Consider the following 17,964-nt stretch of genomic DNA (forward strand, 5'->3'; position numbering starts at 1 on the left):
TGCTTTTGTTATCTATACTTTCTTTCGTATAATGAAAAATTCAAACATCCACTTTATAAATGTCAAACATTTTCATAGTCAAAGAAAGGGCTATAGTGTACTTGAAGTAATATGATAATTCCTTTAGCAATCGACGTATCTAAAATTAAACATTTATCTTTTTTTTATTGAAATGAAGAACCTATGATAATCTACATATTACCACCACTGCAGTGTCGAGCATAAACTTTTCTGACAACAGGGAATTCAATTTGTCGTTTCATGTTAATTCTGAATTTTATTTTGTCCTTAGTTTTTTTTATGCAATTTTCCTTTTGAAACTGGTAATTTGATGGAATTGAATGTATATTGCATTCAGAATAAAAGGACCTTATACAAACTGGAAGGTATCTAATGGAGTTATTTATTAAGAGAAGGTTACAAGCTTTTAACGACAACCAGCTGTATTTACATATATATGTGTGTGCTGGCTTCTAGATCTTTTAATTACCCTGCTTCTCCTGTCTGGCACCGCCCTCGTGACCCTGACCGGACTCTGCTCGACACACGTTGTTCCAGGTGTTCATTTTCCAGACTTTCAAGAATCCAGCACACACACATAAATCCAGCTGGCCTCCCTCCCACCTCTTCGGTCATTTCTTTGGATACTTGATAATGTGGATTGGTTGTCCTCGAGAGCTTATAACTCTTTTTTTTAATACATAAACTTCCATTAGATAACATCCAGTTTTAATGAGGTCCTTTTAGTATTTGTACCATTGCATTGCACAGAACAATTGTGAATAATATATATATATATATATATATATATATATATATATATATATATATATATATATATATATATATTATATATATATATATATATATATATATTATATATATATATATATATATATGAATAACTTGATCACGAAGTATATAAACGTGATGCTAAGTATAAATAAAGATTTTTTTTTGCCACGAAGGAAGAAAATGAAAAAGCGAGATAGCGAGTACTTTCGGTCCTATTCGGACCCTTTACTGAGGCAGTAAAGGGTCCGAATAGGACCGAAAGTACTCGGCTATCTCGCTTTTTCATTTTTTTTCCTTCGTTGCAAAAAAAATACTATATATATATATATATATATATATAGTATATATATATATATATATATATATATATAATATATATATATATATATATATATATATATATATATATATAATATATATATATATATATATATATATATATATATATATATATATATATATATATATATTATATATATATATATATATTATAATATTCAAGGACTGCGTTTGTGTTTTACAGACGTATGGAATTTCTGAAGATGCAAATATTTACAGAATACTAACTTCTTTCTCTACAGAAATTATTCCAATAATTAAAACGTTCCATTCGTAATCACGAGATTAACTGGGTAGGATTAATGTTTCATTTGCCAAGATTAAAAAAAAAATGTAACTGGATCTGTTCGATTTCGTGAGCGAATTAAGTGCTGTGTGAATTCCCCAGGACCTGAGTTTGTGTGACAGTCAGTACGATATTCTTCATAGTTCCTGATATTCCCGTAATTTACTTTGTAAAAAATAAAAGGGGCAAAATTATTATACATTTAACTAATGTCCAGATCTTATAACTCGATAATACGAAATATCCTCTTGAAAATGCAGAAGTTAATTTTCATTGATGGTAACTCAGTCCTAAGGGAATTCAAGTTAAATTATCTATTAAAAATGAGTCAATTAACTTGCATTACATTTAAAATGGATGGATGAACTACAGACCCAACAGATGATCCTAAGTTGCTGGATGAATCCGGATGATCACAGAGTCGGTTCCCCTGATGTGCCTTTGTTACCCGGAAGAAGGATGTTACCGGAACTGGAAAACAATGGGCGGTTCCCGCCTAATTATGGTGGATACATGGAAGCCAAATATGTGTGTGTGTGTGTGTGAGAGAGAGAGAGAGAGAGAGAGAGAGAGAGGAGAGAGAGAGAGAAACTTGTATAGAATTCCAATTTTCCGAGACGCAAACCTCTCATTAGCTAGCATTGGGGTCACGTTAGAGTTGAGATCAAAGTCTGTTTGACACTGTCTTTGAGAGTGTTGCCATTTAGGCGAGAACAATAATATTAAAGACGATATTATTCGACTGTCAAAGTCCTTGTGATATAAATGATTCGCATTCATGAAACAACCGAGAAGCAGATAAGTGTCCTTTGGCTGAAAGGAAATGCATTTTTATGTAATTACCTGGGTATCTAGTGGTCCGAGTGAGGATGTGGGATGTGGGATGTGGGAGTAGGAGCTGTGGGTTTATGTATAGTTACCTCCCTTTGTCTTATTGGACAGAACTTGCTGTTAATGTCATCCACGATGTTTAGTTTTTCTAGTTTATCTTTGCCATTCCTTGATGACTTTATTATATATTCTATGATTATTCCGCTTGTATGTTGGTTTCATTGAAGCTTTAGGAATGTCAATATATAAGTTTACCTTGATAATATTCCTTAGTACTACAAACTTTATCATATAATCTACGATTATTTTGCTTCTATGTTGGTTTTTATCAACGATTTCTGAGCTCATAATATAAAGCTTACTTCAAGGGACAAGGACGAAAAAATAATGAAATAGAGCAGAAGGAAAAGGAGTAGAGGTCAAACCGATTTCCTTTTTAAAAAATAATCTGGGTCTTATGAACATAAGTAAACATCATATTAGAATGACAAAGCTACTGTTCATATTTCCATAGGTAATTGCTGTTAGCTTCAGCTGGTAGGCGTTCATTCCAGCGTCCTATTGATAAGTAGCTAGATAGACAGAGAGCAAGCAATGAAGACAATATTAAGTAGTTATAAGTAAAGGTAAGAGGCCTGAGTTTATGTCATAATGTGATACTGCCTTTAGCGCGAGTAATAAAAAAATAGTTTCGAATGATTAATGTGACGAATAAGCTCATTTGCATGACATCACTTAACAAAATATATTAAATAGATTATGAAAAGTTTGGATGTGTGTTAATAATTATGATCTAAGTCCGAAATTAAAAAACGGTTAATAACATAACTGGAATATAAATGATAAGCAAAAGCTCTATAATTCACTTACTTTCTTTTTACCCAAATATTCCTTCCGGGAATAATTCAAGGTAATCTCACGTGACCACTGATCAGAGAGAGAGAGCGAGAGAGAGAGAGAGAGAGACTGGTAGGTGCGTACCCCATAAAACAGGCGTGGTACTGTATGCAGGGGTTGCAGCTATTCACGTATTGGTATTTTTTTTATGTCTGTGTTTTATATTTGTGTGTGTGTGTGAGAAAGAGAAAGAGAGAGAGAGAGAGAGAGATTAATAGAGAGAGAGAGAGAGAGAGAGAGAGAGAGACGCGGGTCAACGGAGTAAATGAACAGATTATAGTCTGCATTAAGTCATGAGGTCAGAGTGAAGGGGAGATCAGTTCATTCGAAATGAGCCTGATTGGACGGATTCCTGTCCAGGGCATCCCTCCTAGGGAGACAACCTGAATCCTAAATAGTTTTAGTCGATGGGGTTTATCAAGGATCGTGGGTGAATTACCATACGTATGTCTCATCTGCATTCAATGCGCCTTATGTTTGTCTCATGTGCAATGGATATGAATAATACAATTTCACATTGCACTTATCTTAGAATAGTCTCTGAACGTGTATCAAAGTATCCACATTCATATTATGTATACTCTGTTATTCCTCTTTTCCCTTCTGTTCGAGAAGTCATACGCGGTTTTTGGGCTTTGGACATACATATGTAATAATTACATTAGTATCACATATTTTCCACATATGTAAGTAAGCCCATGACCCAAGGGGTCACTGGCGAGATAGGAGTGTGATATGACCTCATAAACAGGACGCAAGCTAGACGCTGCCGTGTTATGTTTGCGACGCCCTGGTTTGCATTTGCCTGTGTAATCAAACTGCATTGTCTTGTAAAACAGGTCACAGTGCTTCCCATGAGAAACGGTACTATCACCCGCAGAGACACACGTGACTTCCTAGTCACATGTTCGTCTGTCTGTATGTATGTATGCTCAGATAAGCTTTTGTTCTACTATCTTTGTGAAGACTTTGTAACTTTAGATCTCTACTTCTCTTCATCGAGACAGGTTCTCTGAAACCAATTCTTCCTCTACTCCAGAGATGTAGTTCTTAATAAATTGTTAAGTTTGTTAACTCAGAGTTTGAGTCTTCGCCTCTATACTCAAGGAAGATACTAATGGGAACTTAGAAAATCTCTCTGCATCGATGTCACTCCGACGAGCATGGGAAGTAGACAACAGATACTTGCGTATGACAGTCGAAGGGAATATCATCAAACGGGACGCCTTCCTATACATAGGCAAAAAAACCCGTAACAAAAAACCATGTACACATAAATACATAAATATATTGCATACATACATATTATATATAATCTAGATATATAATATATCTATATATAATATATATATATGTGTGTGTGTGTGTGTATTGTGTGTGTGTGGTGTGTGTGTGTGTGTGTGTGTGGTATAGTATATGAGTACATATATACACACTCGTTTATACGAATATATATAAACTATAATGTATATATATGATATAAATGTATCTTGTATCAACCAATGCTAATGGTAATCTTGTTTGAAATAAATCAGGTTAAAAGCATCGCCGTGATGCAATGACTCCCCAGAGCAAGAATCAGAAGGACAGGTGATATTTCTGAGGCAGATGTTTTGTCCTCTGACCTCAGAAACTAAAACTGAATCAGAAGTGAAATTTAACGTTCCAGCATTTCCATTTCATCATCTAACTTCGCAAAGGTAGAAGGAAGTATTACATGAAGTATTAAGTATTAAGTAATTAAGTATTAATTATTCCGCAAACAATATATGCACTGATGTATGCAATACAATGGTATTGTTTTTTGTTATATTTACTTCACTAATTTTTGCAAAGATGAAGGAATGAACCCATGAAGCTGGTAAAATCTTATACACGGTATTAAATCCTTGAAAATATAAATAGAGAATAAGTGTTATGTCTAATGATTATATGTAGAGAGAAAGAGAAGAATATATATATATATATATATATATATATATATATAGATATATATATATATATAGAGAGAGAGAGAGAGAGAGAGAGAGAGAGAGAGAGAGAGAGAGAGAGAGAGAGAGAGGAGAGAGAGAGAGAGAGAGAGAAAGCTGAGTTTTGCAGCAAAACAATTATGCCGAAGCTAACCGTAAACGTTAAGTGGAATTCAAAGTAATTAACCTGTAACTATTACTAAATAATGACCTTATTCATGAATCACAAACCCTTAAGTCGTACAATATAAGATCTGAATGTCCAAAGGATCATTACCCTAATGATGCACAAATTGCAATTTCCTCTTCTGGAAGTATACACTTTGAAATGCATTAAGCAATTTCTTCAACCAAATTTTTTATACATATGACTTACTATCTTAGAAAGAAAGAATACTGTGGGGCAAGGCATTCCTAGCACCAGAAGGGTAGGAGTGGGAGGGGCTTTCCTGAAACGGAACTGGTTCTTCTTGTAGACTCTGTAAAAAAATACTGTTGGGGGTCAGGACGTGGCACCAAAAGGTGGTGGGTTGTGGGAAGGGGGTAACATGTAAAAATAACCAAACCGGGCAGATATTAGTGTCCAGATATTTAGTTTCTGAGGTCACTGGGATGAACAGAGACACCTCCCGATGCCCTTTAGTCTAAGTTCAGCCCCGATAGGAATGGGGTGAGAAGGGGTGAAATATAAAATGCCAAAAATGCTGGTCAATAATGCCATGGAACCATCTTAACAGGAAAGGGAGAGAGTGAGAGGGAGAGGAAGTATGAGAATAGAGGGGGGTATGAGGGGTGTTATGGAGTTTGTGTGTGTGTGTGTGTGTGTGAGAGAGAGAGAGAGAGAGTGAGAGAGTTTATCGGTGTCATTCAGAGGTTTCCCGGGCAGTACAAGAGTGGTTAGCTAGTATATAAACTCCACACACACACACACACACACACACACACACACACACACACACATATATATATATATAATATATAATATATATATATATATATATATATATATATATATATATATATATATGTATATATATATATATATTTATACACATATATACATGTGTATATCCTATATATATAAATATATACATATATACACGTATTTATATATTATATACATTTAGGTATTTATATTTATCCAATGTAGCACAAAGGAACACATAATAGAGAATATCCTTAAATCCACGGTAAGAAGGTGAGTGAAAAACTGGGGGACTTGGAGCAAGTACTCTGATAGTATATTCTACATTTTCAAGTTCACACTGAATATAAAAGAAGTTGACAGCTCTTTTATATACAAAAACAGAAAAGAGGGTGCGGGGTTACCGTTTGTTAATCTAGGAGGCGTGTTCTTTAAGATAAATAGATAAGGAAATTGTATCAAGGTATATTCCTGACTGGAGTTTTAAATCACTGAAGTCCCGATTTCTCCTCTGTGCGCTGGTTCGAATCTATGAGAGGACGAAATTATCATCAACTAAAAAATTCCTCTTTGTTTTACATATATGAAAATATATTAATTCCGAGTAGAGCGAATTGGAATATTTACTATTTATTTCAATGGTGTTTTTACGTTGCATGGAACCAGTGGTTATTCAGCAACGGGACCGAACAGCTTACGTGACTTCGAACCACGTCGACAGTGAACTTCTATCACCAGAAATACACATCTCTCACACCTCAATGGATGGACAAGAACTCGAACTAGCGGCCAACGAGGTGGCAGGCCAAGACCATACCGATCACGCCACTGATATTAATAGTCATTTCTAGATAAGGCATGTATATGAATCACGGTGATGTATTAAAAATCACCCCCCACCCCCCGCCCAACATACACACACACACACACACACATATATGTAAGTATTTGTGGATATATATATATATATATATATATATATATATATATATATATATATATATATATATATATATATATATATATATATCATATATATTACATATATATGTGTGGGTGTGTGTGTGTGTATACAAACCAAGGAGATTGTTGATCTCTCACGATAAAGACCACAAAAATACAAAAACTGAAACTAGAACAGCCACAATTAGCGCCAACACTTAATCCTACTGTGTTCGGAGCAAAAAACAACTCCCAACACCAAACTTCCCGATGGCTCCGGCTCTGACAAAACGCCTCGGGAACGTTAAGCCCCAGACCTATTTATCTTGGGAGAATTCTTATCCTTATGTGAACGAAAATAATGTTTTCTTTTGGATAAGGATGATGAATCTCCTGATAAATCCAAATAAAGTAGAAATTCACAGAGATGACAGTTTCCTGAAATAAGGTTATGGGGCAACAGATGAAGGAATTTACTCCATTAATTAATAATAATATAAAGTTCAATAGGGTATACTATTTCGTTTTTCGTCAGTCTTTATATATTGGAATTATTTGCCTGAGAATTACAGAACATAATTATTAATTCATTGACTTCTTAATCATGAAATTCCTATAATCGGGCAGCGTCAATAACCTAGATTTTGTGACCCCAGTTTTAGTAGCCATAAATCATATATATATATATATATAATATATATATATATATATATATATATATATATATATATATATATATATATCATATATATATGTATATACATATATATATATATATATATATATATATATATATATATATATAATTGACGCAATCTTTAATACAATGTAATGTATCTCTCTCTCTCTCTCTCTCTCTCAGTGCGGAACTGTGAATTATGTACTTAGATGTAAAGTTACCTGTTGTGCCTCCCTACTAGTATGGAGAGAGAGAGAGAGAGAGAGAGACGAGAGAGAGAGAGAGAGAGAGAGAGAGAGTAGAGAGAACGCACCGCCAAAAATGAGCACCATCCAAATAGTACGACCTCAACGAAGAAAATCCTCCCAAGCTCGGTCGTTTACCATCTTTTTCAGGTGCATGATTGATTGACTTGTGGCTCTTAAAACTGGCGTCAGAACATCACCTGCATGCCAACATATTCGTCTAGTAACTATTTTTTTTTTTTACCAAAGTTACACAGATTTTAATACCCTGCAACAGATCAAAACTTCAGCTAACTGTGCTGTCACATTTTCAAACTGAAGGTCCTCAAAAAATTTTTTAAGTTTTATAGAATTCAGGCAAAAGGCCAATTGCCTGGACCTTTGAGGTCACTTAGCGCTGAAAGGGAAATGGACAGTAGGAAGGTTTGAAATGGGTAACAGGAAGAATCCTAACAGCTGCACTGTGAATCAGTTGTTAGAGAGGATGGAAAGTCACGGCGGAAGAAAGAGAATATGAAAGGAGGTACTGAAAAGAATGAAAGATGCTGCAGCTATGGGCCAAAGGAACGCTGCAAAGAACCTGAAGTCGTTCCTACGATGCACCCTGGTAAGGTGCACTGACGGCACTACACCTCTACGGGGCTAAAAAGATGAGTTAATAAGATACTGAATAATATCGAAATATTTGAAGCCCATTTCTCAGAATGGGGACAATTGGATTTGAGAAGATTAGGGACGATTGATTTGAGGAGAGAGAGAGAGAGAGAGAAGAGAGAGAGTCAGCTGATTCATGCTGATTGGGGACGGTAGCGGCCTTGATGAACCGGGAGGTGGAGTCGCCATGAGTGGAAATCCTGCAGGTTTTGATTTGCATGAAATGGCTGAAGAAGCTGCTGTTGATTCCTGACAGATAAAAGGATCTGAGCTCTGCTGATTGCTTGTGATGTCAGACGTTGTCTGTGCAGATCAGACAGCGCTGGATTTTAATCTGTTGCTCAGTGAAAAACTTTATTTATTGCTCGCAGAAGCTTTGAATGTCGCGAATCAAGGATGTTTTGTGCTTGAAGCTCTTGGAATAAAGAGAGACGATGAAAAAAAGCTTTATTGAACTAATCTAAAAGTTATAAATCTATTTGCATTAAAAACAACTATTATCTAAAAATTCATTCACAAGGATAAAATACAAAACAAACCGAGTAACGGAATAATATGAAAATGTTTTCGTCTTCTTATTTATTTATGGTTTGTAGAAATATTCGGCATTCCGTCCCTTCGGCCTTCCTGGCTTCTGCTTTTAGTCTTCGGACAAAAGTGCATTCGGCATCCCGTCGGTGGACTTTAAAATACTAGTGTATATGTTCTTTGGAAGGTTGTTTAAATTAAGTTAATAATGGCCTTTTAGGCTTCTTTTACGTGAATGAGAGTTCTCTTTTTGAAGAATAAGAATTATATATCACCACGGGGGCATCAGGATTTTAGAAGTGATTAGGTGGGGCAATGGCCAAAAGAAAAAAAAAGTTGGGAACCACTGCTCTAGATAAATTAAATGCCATGGAAATAAGCTAAAATTTTTCAATGGCCCCTGCATTCAGAGAAGATCTTCAAAATCATTGTTTTATTTTATGCATCGCATAACCTCCATTAAAACGAGAGTTTCAAGGTATTCATAAAAAATTAAATTTTTAGAGTTTACCTCAAGGAAAGATATTTTTTCTTAAACACCGAGTCTTCCGTATGCACATTATCTACAGTTCGATATAGGTCAATAATATTTTTGTGACTGAAGTCTGAACTTCAAACTAACGTTATTGTAAAAATTGTTGCACAGACTAAGGATTAAGATGAAAAGAAGAAAGAAAAGAAGTCTGGACTCCTGGATTGGCGGGGGACGTCAGGAACTTGTCCTGTCTCGGAACCCCAAACCGAGAGGTAAGTCCATCATTCGGCAAACTCCATAAGAGGATGGTTTCGACCCACCCACCACCGAGGGTCTTCTCTTAGGAGTTATGAGCCGAAAAAGACTCTAGGGACACCAAATGTTAGGGGACTGAAATCAGCTCCATAACAAATGGACGGCCCCAGGCTCTTTTACTTCGGACAATCCAGCAGTCGGAGTGAGACAGCAATCCTTTAGATGACTAAGGAATATCTGCTTCGTTGTTGTTTTGAAAGACTGTATCATTTTATGTAATATTTATGGCAATTTCAGTAACTCTGTAACTATTTATGTGGGTTATGCTTAATAAACAACCTTTCTTTCAGACCATATATTAAAATAAATGTAAACGTGTTTAAAGGATTTTTTAAGAAACCAAATATATCATATCGCTAATCACATCCTTTCGAGGACTCTTGAAGGCTCCGATGACGTCATCGTGTTGCAAGAGAGACTTGCAATGACTCTGGAACTCTGGTAGAAATTTTCTTTCTCATTCATCCCATTTTTGTTTTCCTTCAGACGGTGGGTTGAAGGGCGTTTATATAGTCATTTAAAAATCAATTAGTGGTGTATTAAATGAATGTTAAGTTTTATTTGAGGCAAAAATAACATATCTTTCTAATGTAAGTAATAAAAATATAATTGGTAAACAATTTCTCATAAATTAGCATAATTATCTCTTAACTGAGTTGTTAGACATATTATCCAGATAAGTACCAGGGTGATAGCCGAATTTCTTAAGAATATTTTTTAATTATCATAATTTAAATTACCATTCATAATTTAAATTATGATAGTTAATTATATCACAAAACATTATTTGGAATGCGCCAGTAGCAGGCATCAGATAGCAAAGGCTCTCTGATGCAGCCTAGTGTCTCTGACGCTAGGCAACCTCACCAATCAATCAATAAACATGAAGTAAACCTTATTCATGGGATTCTCACAATGTAAGGTCTACCGTTCCCAATGATGGGTGGGCCAAGGGTTGTCTTTGGGTGGGTCACGGAAACAGCCATTTTCTCGTCTATCTGTTCTCGCAAAACACTTGATATCGCTAACATAATTGTTGGGATATTCCTCTAATATTTATGTTAAAATACAAAAACCCCATAAGCCTTTATTCATCTTTATAATAGCAATACAATTACTATAATTGAGGAATTATCACGATGTTGTGAATTTTTTAGAAATAATAATAATAATAATATAATTTACGTAGTTATTCTTATACCTTATACTAACTTATTAATTATGGCCATTATTTCTATACATACGCAAACGCACACAAATATATATATATATATATATATATATATATATATATATATATATATATATATATATTTATATATATATATATATATATATTATATATATATATATATATATATATATATATATATGTGTGTATATAATTAAGGAATAACATAGAATGTGAAAAGTGAGAAAAAAAAAGGATTGTCCATTCGAAGCAGAAATTGTTGTCAACCTTTATTCCAAGGAATGCTCGTGTTCTTCGACTTGTTTTAACAATTTGTCACCCAAATAGTTAAAATAAGACATCCTCTCACGAGTTTCGCTTTTTTTCTCAGTTTTTTATAAACATTTACTATATATATATATATATATATATATATATATATATATATGATATATATATATACTATATATATATATATATATATATATATATATATATATATATATATATATATATATATATATATATATATATATATATATATATATATATATATATATATATATATATATATTTGTGTGCGTTTGCGTATGTATAGCAAAAATAATGGCCATGAATTATAAGTTAGTATAAGGTATAAGACTAAATAAAATGAGAAAACAAACAATCCCAGCAATAAAATTAACTTACCCGCCCCCCTTATAAAACTAAGACTAAAGAAAATAAACCATACAGTATAAATAAACATTGGCAAATAGGTAAGTATAATTATGTACACAACTTGGAATTAGCTCCGTTTCAATGGGAAGTGGTGTGAGAACGAAGTGGTTTTCCGTAAATTATATTATTATTATTATTTCTCAAAAATTCACAACATCGTGAGAATTCCACAATTTATATAAGTAATTGTATTGCTATTATAAAGATGAATAAAGGTTTATGGGTTTGTATTTTAACATAAATATTAGAGGAATATCCCAACAATTATGTTAGCGATATCAAGTGTTTTTGCGAGAAAAGATAGACGAGAAAATGGCTGTTTCCGTGACCCACCCAAAGACAACCCTTGGCCCACCCATCATTGGGAACGGTAGACCTTACATTGTGAGAATCCCATGAATAAGGTTTACTTCATGTTTATTGATTGATTGGTGAGTTGCTAGCGTCCAGAGACACTAGGCGGCATCAGAGAGCCTTTGCTATCTGATGCCTGGTAGACTGGCGCATTCCAAATAATGTTTTGTGATATAATTAAACTATCATAATTTAAATTATGAATGGTAATTTAAATTATGATGATTAAAAATATTCTTAAGAAATTCGGCTATCACCCGGGTACTTATCTGGATAATATGTTTAACAACTCAGTGAGAGATAATTATGCTAATTTATGAGAAATTGTTTACCAATTATATTTTTATTACTTACATTAGAAAGAGATATGTTATTTTGCCTCAAATAAAACTTAACATTCATTAATACACCACTAATTGATTTTTAAATGACTATAATAAACGCCCTTCAACCCACCGTCTGAAGGAAAATGGGATGAATGAGAAAGAAATTTCTACCAGAGTTCCGGAGTCATTGCAAGTCTCTCTTGCAACACGATGACGTCATCGAGCCTTCAAGAGTCCTCGAAAGGATGTGATTAACGATATGGATATATTTGGTTCTTAAAAATCCTTTAAACACGTTTACATTTATTTTAATATATGGTCTGAAAGAAAGGTTGTTTATTAAGCATAACCCACATAAATAGTTACAGAGTTACTGAAATTGCCATAAATATTACATAAAATGATACGTCTTTCAAAACACGAAGCAGATATTCCTTAGTCATCTAAAGGATGCTGCTCACTCCGACTGCTGGATTGTCCGAAGTAAAGAGCCTGGGGCCGTCCATTTGTATGGAGCTGATTTCAGTCCCTGTAACATTTGGTGTCCCTAGAGTCTTTTTTCGGCTCATAACTCCTAAGAGGAAGACCTCGTGTGGTGGGTCGAAACCATCCTCTTAGGAGTTTGCCGAATGAGGACTACCTCTCGGTTTGGGGTTCCGAGACGGACAAGTTCCTGACGTCCCCCGCCAATCCAGGAGTCCAGACTTTCTTTTCTTTCTTCTTTTCATCTTAATCCTTAGTGTGTGCAACAATTTTTACAATAACGTTAGTTTGAAGTTCAGACTTCAGTCACAAAAATATTATTGACCTATATCGAACTGTGATAATGTGCATACGAAGACTCGGTGTTTAAGAAAAAATATCTTTCCTTGAGGTAAACTCTAAAATTTAATTTTTTATGAATACCTTGAAACTCTCGTTTAATGGAGGTTATGCGATGCATAAAAACAATGATTTTGAAGATCTTCTCTGAATGCAGGGCCATTGAAAATTTTAGCTATTTCCATGGCATTTAATTTATCTAGAGCAGTGGTTCCCAACTTTTTTTTTCTTTTGGCCATGCCCCACCTAATCACTTCTAAAATCCTGATGCCCCCTGTGGTGATATATAATTCTTATTATTCAAAAAGAAAAAGAACTCTCATTCACGTAAAAGAAGCCTAAAAGGCCATTATTAACTTAATTTAAACAACCTTCCAAAGAACATATACACTAGTATTTTAAAGTCCACCGACGGGATGCCGAATGCACTTTTGCCGAAGGACTAAAAGCAGAAGCCAGGAAGCCGAAGGGACGGAATGCCGAATATTTCTACAAACCATAAATAAATAAGAAGACGAAAACATTTTCATATTATTCCGTTACTCGGTTTGTTTTGTATTTTATCCTTGTGAATGAATTTTTTAGATAATAGTTGTTTTTAATGCAAATAGATTTATAACTTTTAGATTAGTTCAATAAAGCTTTTTTTCATCGTCTCTCTTAATTCCAAGAGCTTCAAGCACAAAACATCCTTGATTCGCGACATTCAAAGCTTCTGCGAGCAATAAATAAAGTTTTTCACTGAGCAACAGATTAAAATCCAGCGCTGTTCTGATTTGCACACGACCAACGTCTGGAATAATCACAAGCAATCAGCAGAGCTCAAGATCCTTTTTCACTGTCCCAGGAATCAATCACGCAGCTTCTTCCAGCCATTTCCATGCAAATAAAAAACTGCAGGAATTTCCACTCCATGGCGAACTTCACACCACCTCACCCTGTTCATCAGGCCGCTACCGTCCCCAATCAGCATGAATAGCTGACTCTCTCTCTTCTCTCCTTCTCATTCTGTTCTCCTCTCTCAAAATCAAGTTCGTCCCTAACTTTTTCCCCATTCAGGAGAAATGGGCTTCAAATAGTTTCCGATATTATTCAGTATCTTATTTTAACTCATTCCTTTTTTAGCCCCGTAGAGGTGTAGTGGGCCGTCAGTGCAACCCCTTACAAGTGGGGGGGAGGGTTGCATCGTAGGAAAACGACCTTCATGGTTCTTTGCAGCGTTCCTTTTGGCCCATAGCTTGCAGCATCTTTCATTCTTTTTCAGTACCTCCTTTCATATTCTCTTTCTTCCGCCTGACTTTCCAGCCTCTCTAACAACTGATTTCACAGTGCAGCTGTTTAGGATTCTTCCTGTTACCCATTTCAAACCTTCCTACTGTCCATTTCCCCTTTTCAGCGCTAAGTGACCCGTTCAAAGGTCCAGGCAATTGCGGCCTTTTGCCGGAATTCTATAAAACTTAAAAAAATTTTTTGAGGTACCTTCAGTTTGAAAATGTTGGACAGCCACAGTGTTAGCTGAAGTTTTGATCGTTTGGCCGGGTATTTAAAAATCGTTCGTAAACTTTTGGGTAAAAAAAAAAATAGTTTACTAGACGAAATTATGTTGGCATGCCAGGTGATGTTCTGACGCCCAGTTTAAGATCCACCAAAAGTCAATCAATCATGCACCTGAAAAGATGGTAAACGACCGAAGCCTTGGGAGGATGTTTTCTTCGTTTGAGGTAGTACTATTTGGATTGGTTCTCATTTTGGCGGTGCGTTCTATTTTCTCTTCTCTCCTCCTCTCTCCCACTCTCTCTTCTCCCTCTCCTCTCCCTCTCATCTCTCGCTCTCTCTCCCATACGAGTAGGGAGGCACAAGCAGGTAACTTTACAATCTAAGTACATAAATTCACAGTTTCCGCACTGAGAGAGAAGAGGAGAGAGGGGAGTATTACATTTACATTGTATTAAAGAAAATTTGCGTCAATTATTATAATATATAATTATATTATAATATTTTATATAATATATATTATATTAGATTAATATATATATATATATTATATTATAGATATATATATATATGTTAATATAAATATATATAGTATATATATATATATATATTATTATAGATATACTATAGTCATATACGCTATATAGATGAAAAATTTATTTTAAAATTTATTAACTAAGTAATATCGATAATATATATATATATTCTACTATATATTATATATCTATATATCAATTAATTGATTTTCTTTATGGCTACTAAAAACTGGGGGGTCACAAAATCTAGGTTATTTGACGCTGCCCGACTTATAGGAATTTCACCTGATTAAGAAGTTCAATGAATTAATAATTATGTTCTGTAATTCTTCAGGCAATAATTCCAATATAATTAAAAGACCTGGACGAAAAAACGAAAATAGTTAATTACCCTATTGAAACTTTATATTATTTATTAATTAATGGAGTAAATTCCTCCACTCTGGTTGACACCCCATAACCTTATTTCCAGGAAAACTGTTTCATCTTCTGTGGAATTTCTACTTTATTTTGGATTTCTTTTCAGGAGATTCATCATTCCCTTATCCAAAAGAAAACCCACATTATTTTTCGTTCACATAATGGAGAAGAAATTCTCCCCAAGAGTAAATCACGGGTTCTGGGGCTCTTCTTTAAACGTTCCCGAGGCGTTTTGTCAGAGCCTGGAGCCAGTGGGAAGGTTATTTTTGTTGTTGGGGAGTTTTGTTTCTTTTGCTCCGATAAACACAGTAGGTATTAACGTTGTTGGCGCTAATTGTGGCTGGTTCTAGTTTCAGTTTTTTATTTTTGTATTTTTGTTGGGGTCCTTTATTTTTCTGTGAGAGATCAACAATCTCCTTGGTTTGTATACACACAACACCACACCCACCCCACCATTTAGACGTATTTAAGATTGATATTTATAAGAAGATATAATATATATATATATATATATATATATATAAATATTATAAATTATATATATATATACATATTATAATCCACCCAAATACTTACATATATAGTGTGGTGTTGGGTGGTGTGTGTGTAATTGGGCCGGGGGGGGGGGGGGGGGGTGAATATTTTTTTAACTTACATCACCGTTGATTTCATATACATGCCATTATATAGAAACTGGACTATTAATATCAGTGGCGTGGGATCGGTTATGTGGTCTTGGCCCCTGCCAACCTCGCTTTGGCCACTAGTTCCCCCGATTCTTGGCCATTTCCATTGAGGTGTGAGAGATGTGAATTACTGGTGATAGAAGTTTCACTGTCGACGTGGGTTCGAAAGTCACGTAAAGCTGTTGGTCACCCCGTTGCTGAATAACCAACCCTGGTTTCCATGCAACGTAAAAAACACCATTGAAATAAATAGTCAATATCCAATTCGCCTCTACTCGGAATTAATATATTTTCATATATGTAAAAACAAAGAGGAATTTCTTTTTTTAGTTGATGGATAATTTCGTCCTCTCATAGATTCGAACCAAGGCGCACAGAGGAGAAATCGGGACTTCAGTGGATTTAAAAACTCCAGTCAGGAATATACCTTGGATACAATTTCCTTATCCTTATTTATATTTAAAGAACAAAGTTAAATCAAACAAATACGCCTCCTAGATTCAACAAACGTTAACCCCGCACACCCTCCTTTCTGTTTTTTGTATATAAGAGGCCTGTCCAACTTCTTTTAGATTCATCAGTGTGAACTTGAAAATGTAGAATATACTATCAGAGTACTTGCTCCAGTCCCCAGTTTTTTCACTCACCCTTGCTTACCGTGGATTTAAGGATATTCTCTATTATGTGTTTTCCTTTGTGCTACATTGGATAAATATAAATACCTAAATGTATATATAATATGTAAATACGTTTGTTATATAATTTAGATATTTATATATATAGGTATATATACAATGCATGCTTATTGGTATAAATATAATAATAGTATATAGATATATATATATAATATATATAATATAATTATATATTATGTAATGTTTGAGTGTGCGTGTGTGTGTGGTTGTGTGTTGTTTTTGTGTGAGTTTATTTATTACTAGCTAACCACTCTTGTTACTGGGCCCGGGAAACCTTCTTGAATGACCATCCAATAAACTCTCCTTCAGACTCTCGTCCTCTCTCTCTCTCTCCTCACACACACAACAACTAACACACACCAAACCCACCATAAACAACCCCTCTATTCTCTTACTTTCCCTTCCCTCCCTCCAACTCTCTCCCTTTCCTGTTTTAAGCATGGTTTCCATGGCATTTAGACCAACATTTTTGGCAATTTTATATTTCACAGCCCCTTACTCACCCCATTTCCTATCGGGGCTGAACTTAGACTAAAGGGCATTAGGGAGTGTCTCTGTTCATCCCATGTGACCTCAGAAAACTAAATATCTGGACACCTAAAATATCTGCCCATGGTTTGGTTATTTTTACATGTTACCCCCTTCCCACCCAACCCAACCCCACCACCTTTTGGTGCCACGTTCGTGACCCCCAACAGTATTTTTTTTACCAGAGTGTCGACAAGAAAGAACCTGTCCCGTTTTCAAGGGAAGCCCCTCCCACTCCCATGGTGGGGGAACCCCTTCTGGTGCCTATGGAAGCCTTGCCCCCACCCCGGTATTCTCTTCTAGATAGTTAAGGTCATATGTATACCAAAAT

Source organism: Macrobrachium nipponense, chromosome 27, assembly GCF_015104395.2.
Source record: "Macrobrachium nipponense isolate FS-2020 chromosome 27, ASM1510439v2, whole genome shotgun sequence".
Classification (NCBI taxonomy): domain Eukaryota; kingdom Metazoa; phylum Arthropoda; class Malacostraca; order Decapoda; family Palaemonidae; genus Macrobrachium; species Macrobrachium nipponense.